The sequence below is a fragment of the Chiloscyllium punctatum genome, chromosome 37 (genome assembly GCF_047496795.1).
Source record: "Chiloscyllium punctatum isolate Juve2018m chromosome 37, sChiPun1.3, whole genome shotgun sequence".
Classification (NCBI taxonomy): domain Eukaryota; kingdom Metazoa; phylum Chordata; class Chondrichthyes; order Orectolobiformes; family Hemiscylliidae; genus Chiloscyllium; species Chiloscyllium punctatum.
This window is the reverse complement of record NC_092775.1, coordinates 38,590,071-38,616,458: the sequence shown is the minus strand read 5'-3', so window position 1 is coordinate 38,616,458 and position 26,388 is coordinate 38,590,071.

Here is a 26,388-nt window from a genome sequence, read left to right as displayed (position 1 = left end):
CAGTTTGCCAGGCTGTAGAAAGCACTTACCTTTTCCTCAAAGCTGTCCTCATCGATCAGCTACTGTGTTTCCCAGTGCCTGAAAACAATATCAGGCCAGATTTCTTTTTAAAAGAAGCTGTCTGGTGAGACATGTACTCTTGCACCTCAGATGGGGCTTAAACCCAGATCTTCAGGCCCAGAAATAGGGATGCTACAAAAAGCAGATTAAACTAGGCGCTCATTAAAATATGCAATTGATTCACTCAACTTTGGGACAGTAAGGGTGTCAATCCTTTGTCCTGAACTGTTAAAAATATGAAGTGGACAGATTAAAAATCAAAAACCTGACTCCAACTTATCTTACAAGTTTTGACATCTTGACCAATGTTAACCCATTTTATTCAGACTAGGAGAAAGTGAGGACTGCAAATGCTGGAGATCAGAGTCGCAGAGTGTGGTGTTGGAAAAGCACAGCCAGTCAGGCAGCATCCGAACAGCAGGAAAGTTGACGTTTTGAGCTTAAGCTCTTCATCAGCTTATGCTCGAAACATCAACTCTCTTGCTCATTGGATGCTGCCTGACCGGCTGTGGTTTTCCAGCACCACACTCTTCGACCCATTTTATTCAGAGCAGAGTTGGGTGGAGGTGGTGCTGTTAAGATTTTATCCATTATTTAAGTTAACCTGACTATTGAATTAGAAGAAAACAAAGGTCAAAATTGAACAATAACAAAACAAATGCTTATAACTTATTTCCTCTAAAAAGAGCAGAACACACTCAGCAAAAATTGGCAATATGTTACCAGTTAACATTTTTCAAAAAGCTTTGGATGCACAACCACATAACATTGCCACTGCTGGTAAATCCATGAAAATAAAGGTGAGTTTCTCAATTTACAGAATGTAATATTTTTGTCTATTCTGCCCTTGCCCTTCTCGATGGAAGTGGTCATGGGTTTGGAAGATGTTGTCAAAGGGTCTTCAGTGAATTTCTGCAGTGCATCTTGTAGATTGTACACACTGCTGAGTTGAGTTTCTAGATAATGGTAACTGCAATAATTTTGATAGTGAGGGATTCAGTGTTGGTAATGCCATTAGATTTCAAGGGGTAGTGATTAGATCATCTCTTAAAGGAGATAGTCATGGACCGGCACTTGGTGTAAACTTTACTTACACAAAGAATGCTGTTTTTTGGATCATGTGCATGTACTTGGTGCCTTCAATAATGCAAGATCAGCTCGCAGCATAACATTAGACATGGCAGAGCTCTGTTTTACAAGTCCTGCGGCAGCAGTTTTAGAGGCAAACGGGATGGGAACATAGCAAGCAAAGTGACAAGATGGCTTTCTAACACATACTCATCATGGTGAAATTTGTTCAGTTCTGTCTCTTGCCCAAAGCTCTGCCAGGGAATGATATCAAGGTTGGCAAGTGGGCAGGCCAAGAATGCAGCCAGGGATCCAATGGAACAATCTCCTGCATCAACTAGATTGTTAGGATGGAGGCATAAGAGTGAGGGGATCTGATACTGACCAGAAAAATGAGGTGTAAAATCATGACATTTGAAACTCACAGATTCCTTAAGGGCCGAAACGAGTATTCCCACAAAGAAGTAACTGAAAAAAAAAAGAAGAAAATAGGATTTACCTCTGTGTTTTTTGACCAGTTGTGCCTCTGATTCTAGGTGAGCCTCTCACAGTCTGAATTTAAATTCATGTTGCAGCCTTGATGGCAGTAGTGAGTTGCAAGTTTGACAGGTCATGTTATTCTTATCCCTGTCTGTGGTGAGCAGCCTTTAAGCTCTGATGTAATAGTTAATATTGTAGATTATGGGACTGAGGGATTTAATCTCTCTGCCTATAACACTCTGACCCTGCTGGCTGGTTTTAAAATCTATTGAACCATTTTTCTAGACACCCCTAGTCCTTGAGAAGTACATTTATGGAGGTCCCGACTTCAGCATCAATAACCTTTTACTGCTTGTTCAAGGCTGGCCTTAGAATATTTTCCCACCTCAAGGTATGAGCCACAGTACAGAACAGAAATGAAATAATCAGTGAATGGGGCATGTTTCTGGTTTAGTGACAAACCCATAGCAATATCAAGTGTATACTGTTTAAATCCGCATTATATCATTGCCACTCCCTGACTGAACTGGTTTCTAAGGATAATTCAAAATATGAGGGCCATCATAGAAATATACAAGCACAAGAGATTTTTGAGGCACAGAAATGGTCAGATCACCAATCTGAAGCATGAGCTAATAGAAATTTTCATCTATATTCGAATGAAATGATGGAGATAATGTACTATTTGTGCACTCCTAGCGAGCATCAGTAAAACTTAGCAAAATATATCATTGTTTGTGTGCCCCCAGCTTCTGATTTACTCTCTAATGGTGTAAATATTTGAAACAGCACAGTCTGAGATTCATTTGTCAATGCATACATTGTGTACTGAGAATGTAAATAAAACGTTTCACCTTATATTTCAAAATCACTCCCAGCATTATTCAAGTAACCTATCTAAAGATTACAAAGGGTCAGGAATGAGGGAATGAGTTAAAAATTCAGAAGAGAGACTGGACCACTTTGGACTATAGTCACTAGAGTTTGGAAGAATGTAGTGGGATTTCATAAAAACCTATGAAATTCTGATAGGATTAGACAGGATAAATGCAAGAATGATGTTCCCAAGATATGGGAGTCCAGAATTAGAGGTCATAGTCTAAGGATATGGAATAGGCCATTTAGGACTTAACTGAGGAAAAGTTTCTTCACCCAAAGAGTTGACAAGCCTGTGGAACACTATGCCACAGAAAACAGTTGAGGCCAAAACATTGAATGTTTCAAGATGAGGATAGAAAAGGTCTCAGGATTAAAGCATATTGACAAAGGTGGGAACAGAGTACTGAGTTGGATGATCAACCATGATCCTATGGAATGGTGGAGTAGGTTCAGAATGCTGAATGGCCTATTCCTGTTCCTATTTTCTACATCTAAACCGTTGCAAGAAGTGTTACAGGTAGACCAAAAGTTTTACCACAAACTTAGCATTGAATAATTTGGAATTCAGAATTGCTGTTAACTACCAGCCCACTCTTTGAAAACAGTTTAATGGCTTGAAATCACACAGTACAATATTAGAAATAAATGTGTTAATGTTGTTGTTACTAATGTTATACAGTATGATTTCCAGATTTCCAATGGTCCTGCAAGAAAATGGTATCGCATCAAAAATCTTCTAAAGAATGAATTCAAAACAAACATTTTAATGATGGGAATTTTTCTGATCAATAATTTAAACTGCAGCAAGTTATATCAGATGTCAAAGTAAATCCTGAAGGCAGGTATACCTTCTGCCAGAAATACATCAGACGTGTCAGATTTTTAAAAAAATCGCCCTGCACACAGGAAGTAAATTCACACTTCTATAAAAAGCCTGCTTTAATTGAAGTTATCAAAATAACTGAAAGAGAAATAGTGAGACAAACATAAATTGCTGATTTCTATGTTTTCAAATAAAAAAGGCATTCCAGTTATTACATTTAATATTAATTATTTTTAATCAGTGAAGAAATATCTTTATAATTGAACTTTGATTTTACTGATGAGTCATCTTTACACTATATTCACAGAGGCAAACCACATTGGGTAGGAGGTGTGCCTTCAAGTTAAATGTTGATCAAAACATACTTGTAATTAGATGTGCAATTTTCATTAACTCCACAGGAATCTAATGAACATGTCCACATTAATATAAAAGAATGTTGACCATGTAACTTAAATTTGTTGTTTTACTCCACCTTGAGCAGATGATGTCATTTCCTAACCCTTCATTCCAGTCCCATGGCATTGTTGCAAGATTTTTTTAGGGTTAGTTATCCTAGGTCTAGTCATCTTCATCTGTGTCATCAATGAGCTTCCTTTCATCATAAAGATTTCATCAGATGGAAAGTTTCATTAGATGTGTACAGTTCCACACATAAGTCCTCAGTTAATGAAACAGTTCGACAACATGCTGTGAGACCTGGATGATACCCAGGCTTGGCTCACTGTAACATGTAACAATGAGTAATATAGGCACCTAATAAGTTTCAGATAATGGCCATCTCTAATAGTTAAAGATATAGGATAGACCTAGTCAAGAGAGTCTCACTCACTCCCTAAGAGTTTGAACAGGATTATCAATCCCACCCCAATTCCTGAAGATTCTAGGCTGTAACAATGAGCATAAATTTAACTGAATGAGCAACATAAATACAATAGCTACAAAAGAAAATCAGAGACTTGGCATTCTATGGTGTGTAACCGAACTCCTACTTCCTTAGAGCCATTTCAACATCGACAAGTTACAAGCATGATTAAAATCTCTCTACATCCCTGGATAAGTGCAGCTTTAATAACCCTTAAGTAGCTTGATGCCATTCAGGGCATAGCAGCTTGCCCTTTTTCTGTGACTAACACATTTTGTACGACATACAAGATACACACCAGTAACTTCTCCAGATTTCTTCAACAGTGCCTTCTAAACCTATGACCTCTCTCATGTAGAATGACAATAGCAGCAGGAGAATAGAAACATCACTTAAAAGTGTGATGAAGTATGAAGGAGTACTTGTCAGGAGCAGCACCAGGCATACCTAAAAAATGAGGTGTTAACCTAGTGGAGCTACGGTACAGGAATATTTGCATGCCACCTAGCATATGCAGGAAGTGATAGACAGAGCAAAGCAACTCCATAACCTATGGATCAAATATAAGCTCTGCAGTCCTGCCACATCTGCTTGTGAGTAGTGCTGGACTATTAAATAATTCTCTGGAGGAGGAGGCTCCACAAATATCTCCATTCTCAATGATGGGGGAGCCTAGCACATCAGATAACGCTGAAACATTTGCAATAACCTTCAACCAAAAGTGCCAAGTGGATGATCCATCTTGGTCTCCTCCAGAGGTTCCCAAAATTACAGATGCCAGTCTTCAGCCAATTCGATTCATTCCTCATGATATCAAGGTAACGTGATATCAATGGCTGGAGGCACTGAATAAAGCAAAGGCTATGGGTCCTAACAACATTCTGGCAATATTACTGAAGACTTTTACTTCATGAACTTGCCACATCCCCGGCCAAGCTGTTCCAGAGCAGCTACTTCTCTGGCACCTACCTGACAATGTGGAAAATTGATCAGGTATGTCCCATGGGAAGAAAAATCTTCGAGGAGAAAGTGAGGACTGCAGATGCTGGAGATCAGAGCTGAAAATGTGTTGCTGGAAAAGCGCAGCAGGTCAGGCAGCATCCAAGGAGCAGGAGAATCGACGTTCCTGAAGAAGGGCTCATGACCGAAATGCCGATTCTCCTGCTCCTTGGATGCTGCCTGACCTGCTGCGCTTTTCCAGCAACACATTTTCAGGTATGTCCTATCACCAACTCAGCCAATTACCACCCCTCAGTGTACTCTCAATCATTAGTGATGGAAGGTGTCATCAACAGTACTATCACACAGTACCTGCAAACAAAATATTCCAAAGACTGCAGATGCTGGAAGTCAGAAAAAAAGTAGAAATTGCTGGGATGACTGAAGAAGGTTCTGAAGAAGAGTCATTGGATCTGAAAGGTTAATTTTGCTTTCTGTCCACAGATGTTGTCAGACCAGCTCAGCAACAACCTGCTCAGTAACACGCAATTATGGCTCTGCCAGGTCCACTTAACTCTTGATTTCATTACAGGTTGGGTTCAGATATAGACAAAAGAGCTCAATTCCAGAGACGAGGTGAGAGTGATGCATTTGACATTAAGATCACATTTGACCGAGTGTAACATCAAGGAGTCCTAGCAAAACAAATGTAAATGAAAATTAGGAGGAAATCTCTTCCCTAATTGGAATTGTATCTGTTGCATAGGAAGGTAGTGGCGCTTGATAGAAATCAGTCATCTTAGTTGAAGGACATCTTTGCAGGAGTTCCTCAGGGTAATGTCCTCGACCCAACCATTTTAAGCTTCTGTGTACAATTAGAAGTGGGTATGTTGACTGATGACTTTATAATGTTTAACACCATTCATGACTCCTTAGATACTAAAGCAGTCCATGTCCAGTTAGACCTGGACAGTATACAGGCTTGAGCTGAAATGTGGCAAATAATATTCATACCATACGAATGTGAGACAATGATAATCTCCAACAAGGGAGAATCTAGCCATTGTCCTTGATGTTTAGTAGTGTTACCATCACTGAATCATTCACTATCAACAACCATTGACCAGAAACTGAACTAGCCTAGTCAGAGGCTAAGAATCCTGCAGTGAGTAACCTACCTTCTAACTCTCCAAAGTTTGTCCATAAACTTCAAGTTACAATTCTGGAGCATGATGGAATACTCCCCACTTACCTGGATGAGTACAGCTCTAATAGCACTCAAGAAGATTGACACCATCTAGAACAAAGCAATCCAATTTATTAGCATCACAACCACAAACACTCTGTCTTGGCACAAATGCTTTATGTGTACCATCTACAAGATGCACTGCAGAAATTCAGCAAGGCTCTTTAGATAGCACATTTCAAATCTACAACCACTTCCACCTTGACAAGGGCAGCAGATACATAGGAATACCACCACCTGCAAATTCTCCTCCAAGCCACTCATTATCCTGACTTCAAAATTACTTCAGTGTCGCTGGTCCTAAATCTTGGAACTCCGTCCCTAAAGGCATTGTGGGCCTACCTAAAGCATATAGACTGCAGTGGTTCAAGAAGGCAGCTCCCCACCATCTTCTCAAGGGCAACTAGGAACGGGCAGTAAATTCTGGAACACCCAGTGGCACTCATTCCATGAATGAATGTTCTCAATTAAATCATGCACCAGCCTTAATTGAAAATAATATATTGCTGCCCCAATATTGTTGCCGGGTCAAAATCCTACAACTCTCTGCCTACGTAGCACCATGGGTGTATTTACACCGTAAGAGTAGTTGTGGTTCAAGAATGTGATTCATCACCATCTTCTTGAGGGCACATTGAGATGGGCAATAAATAAATGCTTGCTTGCCAACAACACCCACATCCTATGAATGAATTAATAAAAAACACATTTTCTGGTATCATCCACTGCCTGTTGCTCAACATGTGTTAATCATTAATCACCACAATCATTTTACAGGATATTAAAATAATGGAACATCTTGGCTGTTAATATGTTGCATAAGGAGTCATCTGTCACTCAGTGGGAAGCAATTTCATCACTGAGTCAGAAGATTGTGGGTTTAAATCTCCCTCTAGAGACTTTAATAGAATATTAGGCTGACATTTCAGTGTAATACAGAGGGTGTCTTGCGGAGCTGGAAGTGACATGTGTAATATGGCAAAGCATTTCACTGTGATGTATGAAAGCTGCACATGATGCCTGTTGCAGCCATTATCCTCTTTAAGTCTCGGAAAGTAAAGAGTCTGCTTAGTTTGGTGTGGTGGAGGAAAATCACTTGCTGGTCTAAGTAGAAGATTTTCTCGTAGTTAATAATTTTTGGTTTATTTCATGTCAACGCGTAGTTTCAGGTTACGTTGACATGATTGACATTTAGACAGAGGTTTTGAAGAGAATCAATAGTTTGGTCCCACTCCTTCATGATTCTAAGTACTTTTGGACATCACTATATTAGTTGTGCTAATGACCGTCCTCCGTGTTAACCATTTCAAGACACATGCAGCACTATCTTTTGAATCATATGTCAACTGAGACTTGATCTACTCAGAGTTATTCTACCTTACCCAGACTTTGAGGCATTCAGTCAGTCCCATTCCCTGATGTGCTGGCATGCAAAATCATTTTATCCAAGTTCCCATCCATGTTTTTTGTTAAATTATTGATCGTCATGAGCCTTGGTAGGAAATGGGTACAGTAGCAGACATGGAGTGAGGATGAGGTATCAGGGAGAAGATAGCAGCACATTGCTGGCAGAGTGGAGAAGGAGATTAACCTTCATTCTACAATGCTGGGGTATCCCTTCGCATAGCTGAGAGTGCATTAAACCATATGGCATCAATTTCCTCTTGTCCATCACATCTGGGGCAAATGTCAATCACCATGCATGGCAACTCTGGGGTAAAAATGCTTTTCCAGTTGCACCTAGGCTTTCAAAAATGGCAGAGGTGAAAGGAATGTGGGTGAATTTTCAGATATCCACTGAGTAGCAAGTTGTTTCAGGAATGGCACATGGTCACACAGTGGAAATTGAACATGATAAATCATTAGGGGTATGGCATGTAATTAATGAGGTGAGGTTGATAAGACGTAGTGGGAGAACTTGTTAGGCACTTTGGTGACAAATGCTCCAAAAGACTAGACCAGGAAATGGTTTTCCTCTACCACACTAGATCAAGCAGAGCCCTGTAGTTTCCTTTATGTAGAGAGGATGATGGCAGCAAACCTTGCCATGAGCCGCAGCAGCTCATACAGCATAGTGAGCCGGCATGACCATTCGATAAAACTGCAGGACTCCCTCCGTCTAGCACTGGAACACGCCCTACATTTTGAAATACGGTAAAAGCAAGTCTTTCTATTGTCACACACTAGCAACAAAATCTTCAACCCAAAACTAGAACAAAATTGCTGTATTGTATTAAATGAAATGTTACCTTAACACATGCAACACAATTTCCACCCTGTAAACTTTACAAAAGTTTCCATTTGTATCACAAGACATTTCACAGAGGAGAAACAGAAGATGTTTTGATAATGATATGATAACAGATATAGGACTTAATTAAAAGTATGATAAAAAGTTAGGTTTGATCAAATTTAGTTTAATTCGGATAAATGTGAGGTGCTGCATTTTGGGAAAGCAAATCTTAGCAGGACTTATACACTTAATGGCAAGGACCTAGGGAGTGTTGCTGAACAAAGAGACCTTGGAGTGCAGGTTCATAGCTCCTTGAAAGTGGAGTCGCAGGTAGATAGGATAGTGAAGAAGGCGTTTGGTATGCTTTCCTTTATTGGTCAGAGTGTTGAGTACAGGAGTTGGGAGATCATGTTGCAGTTGTACGGGACATTGGTTAGGCCACTGTTGGAATATTGGGTGCAATTCTGGTCTCCTTCCTATCGGAAAGATGTTGTGAAACTTGAAAGAGTTCAGAAAAGATTTACAAGGATGTTGCCAGGGTTGGAGGATTTGAGCTATAGAGAGAGGCTGAACAGGCTGGGGCTGTTTTCCATGGAGCATCGGAGGCTGAGGAGTGACCTTATAGAGGTTTACAAAATTATAAGGAGCATGGATAGGATAAACAGACAAAGTCTTTTCCCTGGCGTCGGGGAGTCCAGAACTAGAGGGTATAGGTTTAGGGTGAGAGGGGAAAGATATAAAAGAGACTGAAGGGGCAACCTTTTCACGCAGAGGGTGGTACGTGTATGGAATGAGCTGCCAGATGATGTGTTGGAGGCTGGTACAATTGCAACATTTAAGAGGCATTTGAATGGGTATATGAATAGGAAGGTTTGGTGGGATATGGGCCGGTTGCTGGCAGGTGGGACTAGATTGGGTTGGGATATCTGGTCAGCATGGACGGGTTGGACCGAAGGGTCTGTTCCCATGCTGAACATCTCTATGACTCTATGACAAAGAAAGAAACTATAATTTTAAAAAAGGAAGTGAGGACTGCAGATGCTGGAGATCAGAGTCAAATAGGGTGATGCTGGAAAGTACACCCGGTCAGGCAGCATCGGAGGTGCAGGAGAGTCGATGTTTCGAGCTTTCCTGATGAAGAACTTGTGCTTGATATGTTGACTTCCCTGCTCCTCAGATGCTGCCTGACCGGCTGTGCTTTTCCAGCACCACATCTTTTCACTATAATCTGAAAGTATTCCAGCAATAAGTGACAGAAAGTACGGTTCAATTTAAGACAATCAATTAATGTGCCACCTATTAGCATAAAAGGAAAATGGAGCTGTCAGGTTGGAAATCCAAACGTAACATTTTTTTATAAGAAATATTTACATGGAGCTTCAGAAGGACACATGACAGGTAGCAACATTTAATTATATTACCATTAGATACTCCAAGCAGTTACTGGTGATGAATAACAGTCTCATAACATCAGGAGTGCTTCTGTCAATAAAGAAAACCCAGCAACTTGCATGTCTTTCTTGTCTCTTATAACTTCAGGATGTCCCAACAAAGCATATCTGAAGTATGCTCACTGTTGGGATGTGAAATGGTGACAGGTTCTGAATAGCAAGATTTCACAAATAGCAAAGGACATTTCAATGAGTCAGACATTATCTGGAGTTTGAATGTCACCAGTTGGGATGAGGGTGGTTGGATATGACAGGGAACCTTGGAGGTAAATCTGACAATGTGTGGGATGGATTTGTTAAGACCATAAGACCATAAGACATAGGAGCGGGAGTAAGGCCATTCGGCCCATCGAGTCCATTCCACCATTCAATCATGGCTGATGGGCATTTCAACTCCACTTACCTGCATTCTCCCCGTAGCCCTTAATTCCTTGTGACATCAACAATTTATCAATTTCTGCCTTGAAGACATTTAGCGTCCCAGCCTCCACTGCACTCTGTGGTAATGAATTCCACAGGCCCACCACTCTCTGGCTGAAGAAATGTCTCCGTAGGAGAACAAAGCCAGGCAGGTGGTCAAAGTGGCAGTAGGGAAGCATTTTTGTAATAGCAACCATGCATTTGTTGTGGATTCAGAGAAAGATTGTCTGTAAAACAGAGATTTGAAGGGGTGCAGATTTTATGAAATTCTGGCCAATGACTGGGGACAGCAAATTGGGGGTAAATCTGCAGCAGAATAATGGGGCCCATTCAAAAAGGAATTGGGGAGGATAGAGGCCCAACATGCTCCCTTTAGGTTGAAATGTAAGAAGAACAAGCCCAGAGAACCTGGAATATGCTGAAATATTCACAACTGGATAAGGGGGAAAGGAAGGCTTTTAAATAGGTACTAAAATGAGCAAAATCAATACACATTTGAGTGGAGTATAGAAAGTCAAGTAGGAACTTATGACAGCAAATAGGAGACCTAACAGGAGGCATGGGAACAACCAGGGAAAGAGTAGGACCCATTTGGGATAAAGAGGGCAACTGTGCATGGAGGGTGATAAATAAGTACTTCACTCATTCTTTAACCAGGAGGAGGATGTTAGTACAGAATTTGAAAAGAGGGACAGTGAGGTTCTTGAGCTGATTTACATAAAGGAATGAGGTGATATTGGAGGTCTTGGTGGGCTTAAAGGCAGACAAATCCCCAGGTCTGAATGAGTTGCATCCAAGCTGCTGTGGGAAACGATGGAGGATATTATGGTAATTCCGACCCCGGTTTTTAATTACTCTCTTACCACAGAGGAGGTGCCACTGCACTAGTGGTTAGCCAAGATGGTTCCACTTTTCAAAACAGGTGGTAGAGATTAACCAGGAATTACAGACTGGTGTGTCTTACATCATTGGTAGGTAAACCAGTGAAGGAAACTGAAGGAAAGAATTAATGTCCACTTGGAGAGGCAAGGTTTGATCAGGGATAACTAAGCATGACTTTGTCAGGAGGAGATCACACCAAACATGTTTAATTGAATGGGAGGTGAGCAGGTGTGCAGGTAAGAGAAATGAAGTTGAAGTATTTTATGTGGATTTCAGATTAGCCTTTGACAAGGCCCCACATAAGAGACTGAAAAAGAAGGTAAAAACATATAACATCCGGTGTACCTAGCAAGTTGGATCCAAATTGGCTTTTTGTAGTAGAACATCGAATGTGCTAATAGAAGGCTATTTGTGTGATAGGAGTCCAGTGTACAGTATTCCTAATTGTGATATGTGTAAATGATATAGAAGAAACTAATGGGGTCGGGGATCGGGGTGGGGGGTTAAGCAAAGAAAGGTGTCAAGTTTGTAGATGATACAAAGGTTAGCTGGGTGGTTGAAAGTGAGGAAGTGGCCTTAGGTTACACAAGCATGGGGGCAGATTGATCAGACGTCAGATGAACAGATAACTGACACATAGCATTGAAGTGTAAGGTGATGCATTTTGGAAGCAGGAACAGGGAATAGTCAAATGGATGGCAGGGCACTGAGAAGCTCAGAGAAACAGAAGAACCTTGCAGGGCCTTGTCCATGCTTACAATTTACAAAAACAGGGAGGTTATATGAGAACTGTACAGCACTTTGATTATTTAATGTGACCTAACCAATGTATAAGAGTATGAAAAAAAAACAAAAAAAAAGTCAGTAAGTGAGGGTGTTCCTTTGGAGAGCTGGTGCAGAAACAGAAGCTGAATAACCTCCTTCGAAAGTAAAACACTTAAGGGGGTGGATGTGAATTGAATTAGACTTTGCAGGTAAGGAGTGAACTGGATATTTGTGAGGCAAAGGGTGAAGAGGATATTTTGTGGGTAGGAAGTAATTGGACATGTGGGGCTCAAGCCAAATTGAACACAAAGGTAGTATTGTGTTGGACTGTACATTTTGGGATATGTAAATTGATTGACTGTAGGTTCTGATAGCATGCCTCTAGGAATTTAAAATGAAAATGGTATTAAAATGGGGATGAGTGATTGACTAACCTGATTCTTGAGAACAGGTTGGTCATCTATTGGTGCAGGTTTCTGTTCAGTAGAGTGTAGAATACTGCCTATTTAATATAGAAATTCTCCATACAAACCACATAGTCAACCTAGAAAAGCTGAGCGCTCTGATTAAAATGCTCTTGACACCAGATAAGCAGCACCTTGCAATAACTTTGATATAAAGCATTGTGTCTTGTCACTTGATATTCCACACACATCGTAAGCATAGTAAGTGGAACAAATCAAGTTGCTTAATGTAAAGCTATTTGACTGTTCATGCCTCACAGACATAGAGAAATGATGCCAGAACCATTGCCTGGTTGTCTTTGAACTTTCTTTTGAGATAAACATCAAGGTTCTCCCCAAAGGCTGCTGAATACTGAGCTTGGTTTGTTAGGTAATAAGTGATTTCTATGTCCAATGTGGTGCTGCAGTTAAGGATATTTCCAAGGTAGCAGAACTTTTGAACCATGTTAAGGGATCTATTGTTGATTATGAATTTCTGCAGTATTCCATTCCTGCCATCTACTACTAGCTCCTGGAAATATCGAATTTGCACCTTAACCATCCTTGTATATTACACATCCAGGCTGCTGCCTAGATACCCCAACAATGTGCTCTCCCACGTCTCTATCACACAGCAGCCCCAGATACCAACCTCTGACATTCATTCTGCTAATTCCTAGGTGCTCCACCTCCTGACTGCCCTGGATGGACATCCCTGACTGGTCAAACACCTGGCTGCTTTCAATGAAGCTTCCCAACTAACAATTCTGAATCTTTGCACTAGAAGATGTAGGACAGTCCACAGCCCACTTGTGGAACGTCAGTGAAACAGAACCCCTCAATTTGTCCATCCTAAGTGTATGACTGGCGGGGTCTAAACCCCTGGATTAATCACAGACAAATGCCCTTTACTGACAGTATTGGCAGTACTGACTGACAGTAACCTGCCTTGACTTTACTGAGGACTACTCCCCTTTGACTTTGAGACATGGGGCTATTTGGTTTAAGCATGTGCAGTGTGCTTACTGTGTAGGCTGCAAGAACATGCTTTAGGTATGAGATTGCCATAGCACTGAGTCATACATTAAGATGTCCACCCCTATTACTGATGACTGCTGACCAGTATAACAAGCTGTCTGGCTTTGAGTCCATGTTATACAACAAGGCAAGAGAGAAACACAGTGAGCCTTCAAAGTGCAGCTGAGCAAGAAAAGGCAGGCTGCTGTAAAGGTCCAAGTAGACACTAAGTTAATGACTTCTAAGAAAGGTAGCAGGCAGCCTCGAGGTGCAGTTTGATCCAATCCATGAGCTGGATGCTTGTTCCTATGTGTAATGTACTTCCAGCAGCATTGCAATGAAAGGTGCTAGTTCCCTCTTAAGTTCAACTTGGTAGTGCACAAGCATTTAGCATGCGGATCTGAGATGTCCCACAGTGATGGGGAGAGGCTAGCATGTGCTAGATGCCAACATCTATGGACATTAGGTGAGTGTATCTCCTGCCCATGGATTCTACCCTGGGACTTTGGTGCTGGTGTCCAAGATGGAGCAAGAAGAGCAAGCACCGAGCTGGAGTCACTAGGTACCACATTGGGAATTTTCGGTGTCTGGTTGCTATCCAGGTGGTAGAATACGAAACCACATATTAATAGCAGTAAGGGTGATAATGAGTGATAATCTTTGTTTATAGGCCTCTCACTGCACCAGTGTCAGCAGCCTTTCTGCAGCAACGAGATGTGTAAATGGAGTCCATGAATTGGAAGTTGGCTTCTGTGATGGTCTGGGCTGAGCACACAACTTTCTGTAGTTTCTTACGATCCTGGGTAGAGCAATTAACATTCCAGCCTGTCGTGCACCTGGATGGTATGCTTTCTATGGTGCATTTGTAAAAGTTGATGATGTTCCTTATGGACATGCTGAATTTTTTAAGCGCCTGAGGAAGAAGAGGTATTGTTGTGTCTTCTTGACAATTGCATCCACATGGGAAAGCCAGGACAGGTTATCGTTTATCGTCACTCCTAGGAGCTTGATGCTCTCAACCTCCACTCCATTGATGTAGATAGGGGCATGAACTCTTCCATTCTTCCTGAAGTCAATGATCAGCTCTTTAGTTTTGCTGACATGAAGAGACAGGTTGTTATCATTGCACCATGTCACCAAACCCTCTATCTCCTTTCTGTATTCTGCTATCTGATTGAAGTAAACATTTAAAATGTCAAACTTAAAGCACTATTTTCAATGAAGTATGGCAAATATGTCTAGAAATAGATAAATGTTATCCAAATCTTCATGTGAAGTGATCTTATGATTATTTCAGAACACCAATGGAACAAAATAAGAAGCACTAACATTCTTTTTATAGTGTGAATATAGTCAAGCGTTGTTAACGAGAAACTGAGAGGTTGTTTCATCAACTCATTATTTCTCTGGTGCATTAAGTGCCAGTCAGTCCTCTATAATATTGCTTAGCAGACACTGGGCAAATTTTCAACCCAGCCTCCCAGGAGGAGTAATAATAGCATGGGGGCAAGATTGTAAATTTCACAAAATTGAAACCCAATTCAACTCACCTTCTGGATATAGGAATATTTGGCAGATGAATGGACAAGAAGCAGCTAAGGAACTAATTGTGAACTGCTGGTGTAATCCTCCCATTCTCATTTCCTCTCCAGATCTTCCTCTATGACCTTCCATGGCTGCAACTCTCTCCCTACTTATCCATTCCTCCACGACTCGATGACCTCCTCTTCAATTCACTATTTTCGTTTAGCTATAATGGCATTAACAAAAATAGAAAATAGAAAACTGTGTTCAAAGTTGGATGGAAAAGGTAAAGAAAGTTTAATTTTAAGTTCTAAGCTGAGTGTATTTTTAGACTGTTACAAGTTTCTGCTTGTCCTTTATCAAGACACAATTCCAGAAATGGTTTCTCATTTACAACTAGATTTCCAAAAATACATTGCTAGAGCAGCTCGCACATTGCACTGAAACAACTTTGTTCTAAAAACAAAACAGCACTCATTTGCTTGGCTTCTCCCTATATCCTTAAGTACCCTTTAAGTAGTTACTGAACTGTTATTATGAAATGCTTTTACTATGAACAGATATGCTGAATAATTTGGATTCTCAGAAACAATGTTTGAGAATTGAATTTCCGTACTTACATTGTTAAATCACTACCCAAATTTCAGTTTTATTCCACAAAGATTAGAGAGTAAGACTGATCTGCATCCAGACTTTAGCAGGCAGGCTTTTCCTGTCAAACGGCACTTAATGTATTGTACAGAGATAAAGGCTAGCAGCATGAAGATTAAATGAGGTTAATTGAGTTGAAATTTTGTTATAAAGTATAGAAATTAAAATTGCAAGTCTCTGTACCAGAGAAACAAAATTAATTCAAAAGCCTGTGTCGATTATTAAGGGACTGAATTGAGCCTGGAGGAGAGTGGGGACTGAGTTAAGAAACTATTAACTTCTCAAATATGCTTTAAAATTAAGACTGATAGCGCAAAATATCAGAATCATTGGAAAAGCAACAAAAAGGGGCAGCATTTTATCTACTTTGCCATGAATGCAATTTTTGAAGTATGTGCCATTTATTTCTAAACTGAATTCAGTTGTCAGTATTTTAATTGTGTAATAAATGTTTTGAGTACTGGTCTGTGCTGCTTAGCTTGTATTAAATATTCCATTACATACCTTTTCTAATTTGATATGATGTGGTGAAACTCCACCATTAGATTTCTGATGCACCAGACTGATCACAAACTATGCAATTTGACAAAATTCTGAGCTATTTCAAACTACAGCATTGGACACAATACAAAATTTGAATCTAATGGTAGATTTACTGGATCAAAGTTTTTGCTGGATAGAATCTTACAAAATAGCTGTTTTCAGGCCATAAAGCTGCTCTTAATTTAGCACAATCATGAATAAAGTTGTCAATCCTTCATCAGTATATATGCAGATACATCAAGACATTGCATGGCAGTATCTGTGGAGAGACAAACATAGATCTCCTCATTTCTGAAGAAGAGCCATATTGGGCTCTTTATTAACTCTACTAATATCTCTAAGAAATATTAACTCTATTTCTCTCTCCACAGATGCTGCCAGGCCTAATGAGTTTCTCCAGTGCTTAATATTTTAATGCCAGGTTTATAGCACCCACAGTACTATGCTTTTATTTGAGGATGTGGATATCCTCCTTCCATTATTTATTCTATTGTCCACCACAACAGGATACAACAAGACAGAAATTAAATTTAAACCCTTTGTTGTGGTGGTCATTTTAACATTGTTTCCAGCATACTTCTTAATGTTGTGTACGATTGTCATCTGTGTTGATGTCTTTTTAAAAAATGTATGTTGTATATTGTTCCTGATGTACTCTTCCACACTTCTCACTAGACCAGAATGAGCTTGGCAGAATTCCCTTGGCTTAGTGGTAATGATAGTGTGGGGGGGACACTGGGCCATGAGGTTACAGATAATGGTGGAGTACAATTCTACTAGAGTTGGTGGGCAATGGTGTCTCCTAAATGCACAATTTTGAGCTACCAGATCCAATCTGGACCCATCCACTTAATGCAATGATGGTGCCAAATATCCCAGGGTAACTTTAATGGAAGGGTGGGACTTCATCTCTGTTTGAAATTATGGCAATCACCCCTTTTTAATGAAGACAAAAAAGTGGAAGCTAGATTGATAAGCGTGACAATGCGCAAGCTAGTCACTTGTCTTGGTTCCCTCATCTCCTGACATGAGCCTGGTCTAGTTGATATGTCCTCCTGGACCTGGAGAGTTCTGTCAGTAGTGGTTCTACTAAGCTAAGTGATGGTGGTTTCCAGCAAAAGTACATTCTTTGTCCTTACTTTGAAGTGCTGTTTAATGTGGAAGAGTCCACATTAATCAGTTTTGGGATTGCTTTGATAACCAATAGGAACTTTCATTGTCCATGTTTTACATGATGCCTTGAGACTTCATGGGGCTTGTAGCTAAGTTGAAGATGTCCAGGGACACCTCTTCTTTACTGTATACCATTGTGCTGGTTGCCATCTCTGTTGTGTCTGTCTTGCAGGCAGTTCAGAACCTATCCAGTTATGATGTTCGAGGTGTCTGGGACATTGAATGCATGATATGATTCTCTTTCTATTATTATATTAAGCTGTTGCTTTATAACTCTGGGAGGTAGTTCTGCCAAATTTGGCACAAATCACCAAATGGTAAAAAGGAGGACTTCGCAGTTTTGAGTTGGTTGGGTGTTACTTTGGGGTATCATTATATTGATTGATGTAAATTGTTTGCCCTTTAATACTCCTGTTGAAGTTTTTTTTTGTTTATACAATTGAGTGCCTTGCTTGAGCATTTGAGAGGGCACTTAAAAGTCAACTACTTTATTGGGGGGTCTCAAGTCACAATTAGGATAAGGACAGCAGATTTCCTTCCTTAAGCTTGAAATGGGTTTATTTAATAATCTGACAGGTTTATACCATAACTGAGACTAGCTTTTAATTCCAACTTTATTTAATCAATCACATTTAAATTCCATAGCTACTGTTCTGGGATTTAAGTAAATATGCTCTCTGAGCCTCTTGATTACTAATCTAATAACACATCCACTATGTTACTGTTCCCTTGGTATAAAAATACAGAGCTTTACAACTAGCCATTCTGTCTGAACAAGGAACACTTAATTTTGACATGGAATTGTTTTGATAATGTCTGAACAAAAAAAAACAAAATATAAACATATTTGACATTTGGGAAGCTGAACCTCAACTGCCTGAGAAAGGTTTATGGTAAATGAGTACTGATATCTGAATCTGGATTAGTGGTGCTGGAAGAACATAGCAGTTCAGGCAGCATCGAAGGAGCTTCGAAATCGATGTTTCGGGCAAAAGCCCTTCATCAGGAATAAAGGCAGCGCCGGCATCTAACCTCTCTACAGTCAGCCCTGCCTCAGCTGAGGGCCACACTCTCTCAGAATTGCAAAGGACCCACTCTGTACTACTGATATCTGAATGAACAGCACAGTGAACACAATGCACTGAATTTTACTTTTTGTGAATCGGTCTTGTGTCACGAGGACTCCTTGAGGCTGGCACATGTCAAATGCCAATGTCTATGAATATGGGATATGTTTGGACAGTGCCCATGGCACATGTCCTGAATACCTAATGTCCTTTGGAATAAGAAATGAGCTGAACATGCCGAGTGTTCATTTTGACTTCAATGTCAAGAATTCTCTGTATCTAGTTTACATGCGGTGAATGGTATAATAAGAGGCTGCATATTAATGAGTTAAAATGTGCAATTAAGTACACCAGCAGTAAGATCATCAGTAATAATCCTCCTCAATAGGCAACTCACCAATCCCTAGTGAGAATCACACCTCTATACTCAGAACATAGTTAAAAGGTGCAGCAAATTGTTCCAGACATTGAGACAGGTCTCATGGTTCTCTGCTACATTTCTCACTGTAACCTGTGTCATTCAGGGTCCGATAAGATTCTACCCATCGGAATCATGGGCCAAATCATGTAGAAAGCAACTTTGTCAGTCGCAAGACTTTTTAGCATAAGAATTATTCACAGCACAGGCACGAAACCTATTTCAATCAATCTTCACAACAATAACTATGTCAATTGTTTTCATTGTTTGACCCTTTTTAAACCCTACTCCCACAGCTACCTCCTGTAAAAATGTAATCCCTTACTCGCAGTTCCTCTGCCTCTGCTGCATCTGTTCCCAGGAGGAGCAATTCCACTCCAGGACATCCACAAAGTCCATCTATTTCAAGCTCCGCAATTTGCCCTCCCATGTGATCAACAATGCCCTCCATTGCATCTCCTCCACTTCCCACTCCCAGCTCTTGAAACCCACCCCTCCGACTGCAACAAGGATAAAAGCTTCCTGGTCTTCACCTTCCACCTCACCAATCTCTACATAAAGCACATTATCCTCTGCTATTTCTGCCGCCTACAGTCAGACCCCACCACAAAAAGTTTATTTCCCTCCCCATTCCATCTATGCTCCAGAGTTCATTCCCTCTGAGACTCCCTCTTAGGTCCACGCTCCCCACCAACACACCCCCTACACCTGGCACCTTCTCTTACTGCTGCGGGAGGTTCAAAACCTGCACCCACACCTCCCCCCTCACCTCCATCCAAGGTCTTAATGATCATTTCAAATCATTTCAAATGATTTTCCTGCACATCTTACCCACCTCATCTACTGCATCATTTGCTCTCAATGTCGTCTCCTCTACATCAGGGAAACAGCATGCCAACTCATGGAGCAGTTCAGGGAACATCTCTGGTCCACATGCACCAACCAACCACACCTTTCTGTGGCTGGCCACTTCAACTTCCCCTCCCAGTCTGCTAAGGACATGCAAATCCTGGGCCTCTTCCACTGCCGAATCCAAGCCCACCCACCAAATGGAGGAAGAGAGCCTCATCTTCTGCCTTGGGACCCTCCAACCACATGGTAACAACATTGACTTCACTAGTTTCCAAATCTCCCCTCCCCCACCTCATCACAGATCCAACCCTCCAACTCAGCACCACCCTCTTGACCTGTCCATCTTCCTTCCCACTGACCTATCACAGTTACCTCCCACCTGCATCTACCTACTACCATCCCACTTACCTCCTCCCAGTGCACCCCCCTATTTATCTCTCAGCCCTCTTCACCCCCCACATTTCTGATGAAGAGCTAATGCCCGAAACATCGACTTTCCTGCTCCACGGATGCTGCCCGACTTGTTGTGCATTTTCAGTCCAAACCCTTTGACCTTTCCTTCCATTAGAAAAGTAAGCAAACTAAAAGATGAATGGACTATTATCTAAAGTTTTCAGGATGTGAAAGAGAGAGGTTTAATTTCAGGAGTCTACCAGTAACTATTTTACTAACAGTTGCTCCTGAAAGAGATTATGATGTGACAAAAGCATTGACAGGACTGATGATAAACTAGGGAGTGAAAAAAGGTGATAAAAATAGCAAGGAAACACTTACTAAATTTTATGTCTTTTTGATAGACTGCTAAGTATACCAATTATGTGCTTTTTATACTCGCAGTGTTTCAGATCAGTATCCATTTTTCATATTTCATGAAAGACTATCTGCAGAAAAAAAGGGGTGGAACGATGCTCAGTGGTTAGCATTGCTGCCCCACAATGCCAGGAACCCCAGTTCGATTCCAGCTTTGGGCGACTGTCTGTGTCTTCCTGCGTCTGCGTGGGTTTCCTCTGGGTGCTCCGGTTTCCTCCCACAATTCAAAGATGTGCAGGTCAGGTGAATTGGCCATGCTAAATTGCCATAGTGTTGGTGCATTAGTTAAGGGTAAATGTGTGGTAGGTGATGGGTCTGGCTGGGTTGCTCTTCGGAGGGTCAGAGTGGACTTGTTGTGCCAAAGGGCCTGTTTAGATAGTGTAGGGAATCTAATCTAATCATCTAGCTGATTCAAGAGCCCGCATTTCTCAATTGTCTGTCACATCAGCATCAGATTACATAATGCTTAAGTTATTAGGTATTTTTAAAGAATGTTTTAATTGTTTCCAAGGTTGGCATGTTTGTGCACAATAGTGTAAAGTTTTCATGATTTTATCATTTAGTGTAAGAATCCTAACAAGATGGAACATTATATTTTAACTCTGGTAAGTGGTGGATGCTGGAAGAACAATTTGTAATGAAAGGTTCTGTGGCTAGTAAAACAAAATGTTGGACCAATATTTGGAAATAATTTTTTTTTGTCATTTCATATCATATTGATGTGCTATACAACAGTTTTGCTTGCTAATATACTGCAGCTTGAGTTGGTAACCTGAGCAAAAATGCAATAATGTGTTTTTTCATTTCTGTATCTTTCATTCTGTAAGTTTAAATGCCATATTCTAATAAAACAGATGATATTGGTAAACAATCACTGCTGCCTTTCTTAGTGGGAGCACAGATGTCAACTGGGTATCAATGTCTACCCATTAATTAAAGGGCATGGCAATTAAATAATGCATGGAACATCATTTCATTCCTGACTTTGGTTTGCTTCCTTCCTCACAAATATTAAAATTCTGTATCATATATATAGTAACAAAATATCCACTTGGCAGATTTTTATTGGACTGAGAAAACATCATACAAGGTAAGATTAACATTATCACCTATGATTATGTTTCATTCAACTGCAGTCCTTTTTTATTGTGTATATGCCCAATTTTAGGACTGTATTATAATTTCTTATTAAATTTAATGTGCCCATAACTATTAATTTTAATGCTGCAAATTTGTCACAAAGTAAGTCAGTGTTATGGGATTTATTTGTGCATGATTAAAGTTTACACTAGAATACTCCATAAAATTCTCTGTCAAAAATTGAAATTGTTAACATATCCATGGTCAGAAGTCACATGACACCAAGTTATAGTCCAACACCTGAAGGAGCAGCAGAATGAAAGCTTGTGATTTCAAATAAATCTGTTGGACTATAACCTGATATTAGGAGAAAGTGAGGATGTTAGATGTGGAGATCAGAGACAAAAAGTGTGGTGCTGGAAAAGCACAGCTGGTCAGGCAGCATCCGAGGAGGAGGAGTCAACATTTCGAACGTAAGTTCTTCATCAGGAATGTGGGGATGGCCCGAGGGGGTTGAGAGGTAATTGGGAGGGGGCCGGTAGCTGGGAATGTGATAGGTAGATGAAGGTGGGTAGTGAAGGAGATAGATCAGAGCAGAGCAGATAGATGGGAAGGAAGGTGGATAGGTAGGGCAGTTCAAAAGGGCAGTGCCAAGTTGGAGAGTTGGATCTGAGATAAGGTTGGGGAGGGGAGATGAGGAAACTGGTGAAATCGACATTGATCCAAAAGGTGGAAGATGAGGTGTTCTTCCTCCAGTCGTCAGCTGGCTAAGATTTGGCAGCGGAGGAGGTCCAAAACTTGCATGTCCTTGGCAGAGTGGGAGGTGGAGTTGAAATGATCAGCCACAGGGCAGTGGGGTTGTTTAGTGCATGCGTCCCAGAGATGTTCTGTGAAACATCAGCAAGTTGGCATCCTGTCTCTTCAGCGTAGAGGAGACCACATCGAGACCTCTCCATCTCCATTTCCAGAGACTGACTCAACACGGACATGTACTTCAAAGCTACCAACCCCTACACCGACCTGAACTACACCTTCTTCTACCCAACTCCTGGAACAAAGCTATCACTTACTCCCAATTCCTCTGCCTCCGCCGCATCTGCTCCCAGGAGGACCGAGCCTCTACTTCAAGGACCACAATTTCTCCTTCCATGAGGTCAACAATACCCTCCAGTGCATTTTGTCCACTTCCCACCCTTGAACCCCACCCCTCCAACCGCAACAAGAATAGAACCCCAGCAACCTCCAGATACAATGCATCATCTTCCACCACTTCTGCCACCTACGGTCAGACCCCACCACTAAAGAAACATTTCCCTCACCACCCCTATCTGCATTCTGCAGAGACCATTCCCTCTGTGATCCTCTCATTGGGTCCACGCTCCCCCCCCTCCACCAACTCACTCTCCACTCCCAGCACCTTACAATGCCACTGCAAGAGGTGTAAAACCTGTGCCCACATCTCCACCCTCACCTTCATCCAAGGCCTGAAAGGATCCTTCCACATCCAGTATAGATTTTCCTGCACCTCCAAACACCTCATCAACTATGAATGTTGCTCTCAATGTGGTCTCTTCTACACTGGGGAGATGGGCCGCCAACTTGCGGAAAGTTTCAGAAACATCTCTGGGACACACACACCAAACAACCCCACTGCCCTGTGGCCAAACACTTCAACTCCTTCTCCCTCTCTGCCAAGGGCATGAACATCCTGGGCCTCCTCCATTCCCAAATCTTAGCCATCTGACAATTGGAGGAAGAACACCCCATCTTTGGCCTTGGGACCCTCCAACCATGCAGAATCAATGTTGATTTCGTCAGTTTTCTCATCTCCCCTCCCTCCACCCTCCATCCTCCACTCTCCAACCTCCAACTCAGTACTGCCATCTTAAATTGTCCTACCTATCCATCTTCCTTCCCACCTATCTGCTCCACCCTTCACTCTGACCTATCACCATCACCCGCCACCTATCACATTCCTAGCTACCTTCCCACCAGCCCCACGCCCCTCCCATTTATCTCTCAGCCCGCTTGGGCCACCCTCACATTCCTGCTGAAGAGCTTATGCTTGAAATGTCAACTCTCTTGCTCCTCAGATGCTGCCTGACTGGCTGCTGACTGACTGCCAGCACCACACTTTCTGACTATGACCTGAAGTTGTGTGACATCTGACCTTGACCACCCCAATCCAACAATGGCACCTCCACTTCATGGCTAACATATCTGTGAGATAAGGTATCTCTTGAAATTCCTAACAATGTGAATGGGCAGAACTTCTGCCCACCTGTGTGATCCTACCACCACCTGAACACACTGTCCTTGGTTTTTGCTCATTGAGTATTCACAGCCACATTGCATTGTGAAATCAGCTCCTAACTGTGCCACCTCCACTTAATTAAAAGACTTTAGCAGCTGAAATCACCTAAAGCATAGCATATCAGTCAAAATGAGACAGGGCGGGAACGAGAGATGGGGAGAGAGGAAGGAGGTATAGCAAGGGAGATCTCTTTGTTATTAATTAGTGATGGCAGAAAGTGTGGTATGATGTGATGGGTGATGAAATGCAATAACAAAGATTGCAAAACTCTCAAATTTCATTGGAAACGACATTGGTAGAAATAAAAAAAAGAAGGCAAGGGTTCTTAAACAGCTGAGGAGTTACACCATAGGAGACAGATGTGCTGGCAGTCAAGAAGAAAACAAAGACATGATGTATTGTGGCCTTCATATCCTCAAGAGGTTCTGAAACGTTGTACAGCCAATGAGGTATATTTTAAACTGGCATCACAGTAATTATATTGGAAGTGCAATACTCGATTTGTTCAATGCAAGTTCCCACAGACAGTAATATAATAAACACGAGATATATTCTGTGTTTGAGATAGTCAGGACAGAAGTGGCACTAAAGGAAAATCCCTACAAACAGTTGTTCAGTTTGGCAATAGTTTGATTTGATGATCTTACAGGACTGACCAAGGAGGTACTGACTTACAAAATTCATCTGCATGTACCACATGGGTTTAAATTGCCACATGGTGATTTCTAGTGGAAAAATATTTCTTTGCCCTCCAGTGATTTGGAGAAATATTTGCACAAGACTCTGAATCAACTCATAACATTTGGAACATTGATTAATGTAAATCCTATGTAAAATAGATGGCATTGCTGCAGTGTGTGGAAATTATGAGTAAATAACTATGTCATAATGATGTCAGATGCCATCTTTAATGTAGCAGATCGATACCTTGAAATCTCTCTCTAAGCTATTCTCTCTTTCTTGGTATGCTCTTCTCAACTGCTAGCTTACCCCTCATTTTCTCAACCTTGTTGCAACAAATATTGGTGCAATGACGTTAGAGAAAGACTGGCCACCAGAGGGGGCATTCCCACTTTTAAACACCTTGAGCCATGAGACAGTTTTGTGCTATGGATGTTAGAGATTGAGAGGTCTGGGGCATATTCGTAACACCACGTTAGTAACTGACATCACTGTCCAAGGCCCTAAACACTCTTTCCAGGTGAAACAGTTGGTTAGGTGCATTATTTTAATGAACTGTTTTTGCTGTTCAAACTAGGGGTCTGCTCTGCATTGGAGAGAATAAATGCAGATTGGGCAACAATTTGCCAACACATTGGCTCACTCCATAAGCATCATCCCAAGTTTCTAGTGGCTTGCCATTTGAATCCTGTTTTGAGGTCATCTCTATCCTCAGCCTGCTTTAGTTCTCTAATGAGGCTCAACATTACAGCTTTCTGGACTAAGCATTTAGTTCAACAAACTCAGACCATGAGCTCTGGGCTCTCCTTTTATTTCAGTGTATGTTATTTGTTTCTTCACCCCAGGTACCAACCTTAAACTAATTTATTGTATTTACTTTTCAAACACTGCTGTCCATTATTCTGGCATTCACGTCCACTCTGGACAAATGTTATTTCTTTATTACAACCATTAACACTCCTGGTGTCTTTTATACAATGAAAACTTGTCTCAGTTTGTCTCTCCCACCTCCATCCCATTATAGACCCAGCCTTTTGTTCTTCCCCCTCAATACCCCTTCACTTGCTCAAAACAATTTATATCTTTTACTCTCTCCATGGATGTTGCCAGACTTCCTGAATATTTCCAGAATTTTCTGTTTTATTTTATGTTGTTGACTGGCATCAATACAACACTGCAGTGGTCTACTGTTGTTATGAATATGTGATCCAGAGCAGAGGAAAGCTTCTTTCTCATTTTGCAGTCAAGGACCTGGAGTTGTTGATGGCTAGTCTTGTCGCAAAGGTGGTGGTGAAGATGGTGGACTGTTTTCCCACTTGCTGACTAACAGGAAACCACCTGACCAAGCTAGACTGGACTTAAATTGTAGGTCAGGTCAACATGGTGTCCCAGGTGAAAAGGAGCAGCCAGTCGTTTAGAAAGAAAGAATGTTAAAGACCCTTTATAATCTACACAAATAATTGCCACCATCTTCTCTCCATTACCTCACATTCATAGTGCCACCACTCAGTCTGAGGTAACCACTGACTGCTCTTCCTCTTACATCTTCATACTCAATCCCATCCTGTCTCATTTCAGTTAATCTCAATAAAGCCTAAATCTAAAACTAGTCCAGCTAACCCCTCACCCTCCCCCCCTCACAGATTGATGTCTCCACAGTACACTGACTGACTTACCTTCAATCCCCAAAAAGCCTGCATTTAA